Source organism: Carlito syrichta, unplaced genomic scaffold, assembly GCF_000164805.1.
Source record: "Carlito syrichta isolate Samal-C Ts95f unplaced genomic scaffold, Tarsius_syrichta-2.0.1 Scaffold304318, whole genome shotgun sequence".
NCBI lineage: Eukaryota > Metazoa > Chordata > Mammalia > Primates > Tarsiidae > Carlito > Carlito syrichta.
Window position 1 is genome coordinate 410,631 of NW_007248414.1, and position 6,305 is coordinate 416,935.

Genomic DNA, 6,305 nt, shown 5'->3' on the forward strand with positions numbered 1-6,305 from the left:
TCCCTCTCCCCCTCCTTTCTTCTCTGCCGCTCCCTCTCCCAGCCCGCTTCTTCCGTCGCCTGCTCCCGCCTCGCCTCCTCCCCTCGCTCTGCTTCGCTCTCCTCCCGTCCGAGGGCCTCCTCCTCCTTGCCTGGGCCCTCGGCCCGTCTGCCTGGCTGTCCTGGCTGTCTCCCGTCTCCAGCACGAATTCCCCTCGTGGCGTTCCTCTCTCCAGCCGTGCGGATCTGCTTCTGCCGGCCTGGCTTTTCTGGTTCTCCGTCACCCTCTTCTTCCCCTCCGCGGGTCCCTGTGGGTGGGCTCTGCCCCCTCCCTGTCTGTCCTCCCAGGGCAGCCTGTCTCTCACCCCTCGGGACACAGGTCTGGCCTGGAGCGGCCCGGCCCTTGGTCCTGGGCTGGGCCCTCGGGGCGAGCTGGGAAGGACGCCCTGTGCACTGCCAGGGGTGGGTCGTGGAGACACAGATGACTGTGTGTGGGTGGGCAGATGGGCAAGCAGGTGACCAAAAGGGAGGAAGCCCGGAAGGACGACCGGGGATGGTGGCAGAACCCCCAGACGCCCGCCTCCTTCCGGGTTCTCGAGGCCGGAGGATTCTCCCGGAGGAGCTCCCTCATGCCTGTGAGGACTCCCTCCCTACCCCTTCCAGTCCTGACCTCCACACCTTCTTTCACAAGGGCCCCTGCGACGGGCCATATCTGCCTTTCCCTCTGGGCTCCCTAGGGACTCATGGAAAGGGTTCCTTCTCTCCAGTCCTGCCCTGCTTCTCCTCCCTCTGTCCCCAGAGCTGGCATTTGCTGATCGACCTCCCATGCCCCACTCCACCTCGCCTCCCCAGGCCCCTGGGGTCTCTTGCCATCGTGGTCCCCAAGGTCCCCCTGACTTGGCCATCGCTTTCCCCACCCTCTGACTCACGAGCATGAAATCTTGGTGTTGTCCCTGACCTATCCCCTCCCACTGCCAGTCGCCAGATTGAATATATCTTGGACCTCCATTGATACTTTAAATATGTATATTTACTGAGCTCCTTCTATGTGACAGGCACTAGCCTAGGCTCTGGGACAGAGTGGTTGATAAGACAGATAGGCCACAGCCCTTGAGGTGGTACTGGTCCAGTGTGGGAGACAGGCTTTCATCACATAACCACACAAGCTCAGAATCACAAGCTCCTCCAGAAGCATGCATGCAGGGGATCCCAGTCTAGCTTGGATGGTTCGGGGAGATTTTCTCAAGGAAGTGCTGTCGAAGTTGAGGTCCAAAGGATGGATGGAGATCTGGGGCATAGCTTGGAGCAAAGATGCAAGGGTAGCAAGAATGAAGGCTACTTTGCTTGTCTGACATTCATTTCCACTTCTTGGGGTGACGGCACCTCAGTTTCCACTTGGGAAACTTCCCTTCCTTGACTCACATTCATAGGGTTGGGTGGTATCCCCCATTCCCAGAGACATGTGACCCAGGACACAGTCAATCAGAGCACACTACCCTGACCTCAATGAGGGGACGTGTGACACACACTGGGCCAGCGAGAGCTCTACCTGGGACTTTTGCTAAAACTTCTGTCAAACAGAAAACTTGATCTCCACCAAGGTTCCTAAGCTTGGCATTGCTGGCAGCCCTCTTTGCAGACCTCAAGCAGACCCTCCCTGGAAATGGAGCCAACATAGAGGAAGGCAGAACTGAGATGGAGAGTGGACTGAGTCCTGTTGAACACTGACTCCCTGGATCCAGGTCTTCCTGAAGGCAGTGTCGGCTGTTTATGTTATTAAGTTCCTTTTTCCTCACTTACGTAAGTTTGAGTTCAGATTATGTTGCTTAAGACCAAAACAGTGCTCATGGATCCAGTGTAGGATTGAAAATGGTGAAGCATTACTTATACAAAGGAACAATAACACTCATTCTCCTCCCCTGTCCTCTTTTCATGCTTCCGGGATAACCCCACTCAAAGTTCTCTCTCTTTTTTCTTTCTACGTTCCCAGTCAGAAGTGAATTCCCACTCTTTTCATTGTTCTAAATTTGCTTTTCTTCCATATGAAAGCAAACTCCGACTGTAAGGTCAATTTCATTGGCTAACCATCTGATGCTTGAGTTATCTCCACGGATCCTTTGCATCCACCCCATACTCCACGACATCTCTCCAGTGATGAGAGCTCACTATTCCACCAGGCAGATGGTTTCAAGCAAACTTGGTGACATTCTGAGCCCGGTCTCTGGTGCGGTGGGGCTTCAGATAAGGGGCACTATATTGTGAAACTGAGGTGGCTGCATGCAGGGCCTCCATGCCTTTCAAAAAAGCCTGCCTTAAAGTCTCTCAGAGAATCACATGCATACATTATGAGCTGGAGTTGTGGGCTCTGCAGAACAGGGTTCCCAAAATGGAGGCGACCAACCACTGGTGGGAGCTGGGGTCTTTTTCAGTGGAGTGAAAAAGCTCTTCCGTATTTAGCCCTTGTGACATTCATGGGACTTCTGTCTATGGGCATGTCTCAGGTTGGTTCTGCTTAGTCTTTAACAGCCCTCCAAAGCATGGACTAAGACAGGCCTTTAGCCTTGGTAGACAGCAGTATCTAGTTAGAATTGAATGCGTCGCTCATTTGTCCTTGTATTTATTTTAATGGAGACCTATTTCTGGCAAGTAATACTGGCCTTCTAGTTATAGCATGATGTAAAGTTTCCTTTTGAGAGACATTTATTTAATCTAAAAAAGGAAAATATTTAAGTAAATAAAAATAGACACGGTGTACAGATTTTTGCAAAACTCTTGTGGCTGGTTTGCAAATGACTAAAGTTTGAGTAGCCTAATTTAGAGAAATATTTTATCCATGTGTTCATTCACTCAACAAATGTTTATTAAGCACCTGCTGGGTACGAGGCATGGAGGAGGACAAGACAAAGAAAACATAGTCTGTGGGAGACTCCATTAGGGAGGGAGGGGCCAGAGCATGGAAGGCTTCACCATCACGTTAAGGAATTGGGCCTTAACCTGAAGGGGCACTGGGAAGCCATTGGACGTTCTAGGGCAGAAGAGTAAGGCGGGGTTTAAGAAAACTGAAACTGGCCAGGTATGCAGGCTGGATTAGAGGGGAGAAGATTAGAAGCCAGGAGGCTACAGAAGGCAGTGTTGTAGGTGGCAGGTGAGGAAGGCCTGGCACCCAGCAAAGCTTCCAGCACATGGTAGACCACCAACAAATGGTTGAAATTATGATTGTTAATATCGTTATTATAGTCCTCTCCCTTGCTTGATTTGGGAGGATCCACAGAGTCACAGACTCACAGGCCATCGGGCTGGAATTGGTCCTTAGATATTACCTATTGAACTCTACTGAGGCAAACCCAGGCCCAGAGAGAGGCATGATTTGCCTGAGGGTATCTCGTTATTGGTGGCAGAGCCAGGAAGATGATGACTACTAGCTACAGTTTGGAGTACTTACTGCATGCCAATCACGGACACACAGGGAAACAGAGATGCAGAGAGGACAAGTCACTGGTCCAGAGACACACAGCAGCAGAGGAACGGAGATGGGTCCCAAGCTAGGGTGCTGAGCCAGTAAGCTCATCAATCCTGCTCTTGAGCGGCCTTTCCTCAGGCCACAGGAAGAGACCTGATCTGGGAGTCAGGAGGCCCAGATTTCTCACCAATCTGCTCTGTGACCTCAGGCAAGTTCTTTTCCTTCTCTGAGACCCAATTTTCTCGCCTGCAAATGAAAGGGATTACACTTTCCTGCTGTCATCCCAAGTCACCAGACGGTTGGGTGAGGGACTCGGAGGAAGGCCATGTCCGGATTTGCTCTCCTACCTTGTCTGGGCCTCCTGCTCAGGACCCCAACATCAGCTCATGGCAGCTTTGTCTCCATGACAACCTAGAATTCCGCCTTCCAGGCTCTCCAAAATTATAGTAAGACAGAGAAACCCCCCCATGACCTAGGAAAATATCCCCTGTAGAGAAACGGGCCTTTGCGTTTGTTTTCAGAAGAAATGCTATTACCTTAACCACACCCCCCTCCATGCCAGAAATTCCCCCATTAGCAACAGAATCCCTGTATTAATGTGTGTAACCACTTGAGAAACCACAATAAACCTCGCGGGAGATAATAGGACATAAGTTAATTTTATGATTCTGTCCCCGAGTCACGCTGGGGCAGATCGCCGGCATGGAGGCCTCACTGCTGGATGTTCAAATACTTGTGCATGTCATACCGTGCTGGGATCAATACTTCAGCACTTCAACGGGCTGACGCTGCCAAAGAGGCAACCCGCCAAAAGATGGGCTGCAAGTGGCTGTGGTGACTGAGCCTGCCCTGAGGAGGTGAACCAGAAACACTTCTCCACAGCACAGAGTACTGTGGGTAACGTGGTGGTTTTGGAGCTAGGCAGCCTTTGGGCACAGGACTTCACCTTTCTGAGCCTCAATTTTCTCATCTATAGAATGGAGATGATGGTCGTATCTTCCTTACAGAGTTGCTAGGAGAAAGCCAGCTAATGCCCTGCAATGTGGGAAATACCAGTATGTACCAGTTTATACTAGTACAAATATAGACTCGGTATATATTGATTATTCTGCTGTCATTTGCAAGGCATCTCCATGCTCCACCTCTGCAGTTGACAAGATCCTAGTTGCACGTCAAGGTCAAACTCCAGTGCAGTGGCCTCCGAGAATCTTGCCTGTTTGCCCATCTGCATGTGATATTCTCTGTTACTTCCACACACACGGCTTGTTCCCGCCTCCCTTTAGGTACTTACCACTCTCCCTTTGGCAGGAGTGGGAGCTGTTGACCCTTGGAGTTCTGCACACATTAGGACTCAATACCTGTAGACCCTTACATCCCCTCCCGGGGCAGAGAGCCTGGGACTCGAGTTTCCTTCCACACTCATTGCCTGCATCCTGCCACATGAGGCTACTTTCAGTGTCTTCAAAATGTTTCCACCTATAGGCCTTTACATATGTTGTTCCCTCTGCCAGAAACATTGCTCCCCCATCCTCTTCTCCTGGTGAACTCTTTCTTCCTTGCAGGCTTCAGCTTGGGTGCCACCAGGACATTTCTAGCTCTCCGGTCTTGCCAGTTCCCTTGCTGAGTTTTCTCTTTGCATTTCCTGACCAAAGCAAAGCACATACTGGATGGTTTAATTTGGTTTAATCTTCTGTCTCCCTACTTGACTCTAAGCTCCGAGAGGTCTGGAATGGACTGACAGCCCCATGCCTAGCACATGGAAGTGTTCCATAAATATTACTGAATAGATGAATACACAAAGACCACATGCTTATGTCTCCTTCAAGTGTCAGATTCTTGAGGACTGGGACATCTGCCCCTCGATGGACAGGGCATGAGGAGCAGGGCTCTGCATTCTGAAAACCCTTGTGTTTGTGTTTCACTCCTCTGGGCACTGCCAGGCTCCTGGAATAAGAGCCCTGCCCAGCTGGCGAGGACTGAACATCGCCTGTCACCTGCAGGTGTCTGACAATCAACACAGACCGGTTCTGTGTGCAGGCACCGATGATGCCGAGGGTCCTCTGAAGACCCAAGAGAATGGGAGGGGGCAAGATGGCTGGGCTGGAGGGAAACAGAGGTCAGAAGGAGGCCATAGAGAGACCCTGGGTGCTGTGAAAGAATGTAGGCATCAGGCCGGAGACTGGATTTACGGCCCAGTGGATCAAGCAAGAGCTACCCGACCTCGGGCGAGTCGTGCCTTGGAAATGTGAAGTGAATATGTAGGTACTCAAGGCTTCTCTCTAGAGCTGGAGCCATTCAAACGAGCCATTGATGCCCCCTCCAAAGACTCCCTAAAATGGGTAGTGTGGTTCCCATTTGTACATATTAGACCAAGACTCAGAGGATGAAACAACTTGTCCATGCCACACAACCGGCAAGACCTGGTTTGAACCTTGGGAAGCCACTTGCTCTTCGGGGGCCTCTTTGGAAAAGGCACCCATTTCTCAGGAATGAGATGAAGTCCCACAGAGTGGTCCTGAACAGAGTGAGGTAGGCTGGAAGAATGAGCAGCAGTGATCAGGGCTCAGGAAATGCTGGCTTGTGTGAGTGACAGGCAGAGAGCTGATGTTCCGAAAACCACTGTGCCCGACTGTTCGCACGGCTGCACTTGCAACAACCTTAATCAGCCTGTGAGGTAGGGATAGTAGGAGCCCCAATTGACAGGGGAGGAAACTGAGGCGCTGAGGTGTTAAGCCATTTGCTCAAGAGCACACCTAGAAGTGCTAGAACTCAGATCTGAAACCGGACCGTTTAGCTTGGGCCTCTAACTGCATTCTTTTTTTTTTTTTTGAGTTGGAGTCTCACTCTGTCACCCAGACTGGAGTGCA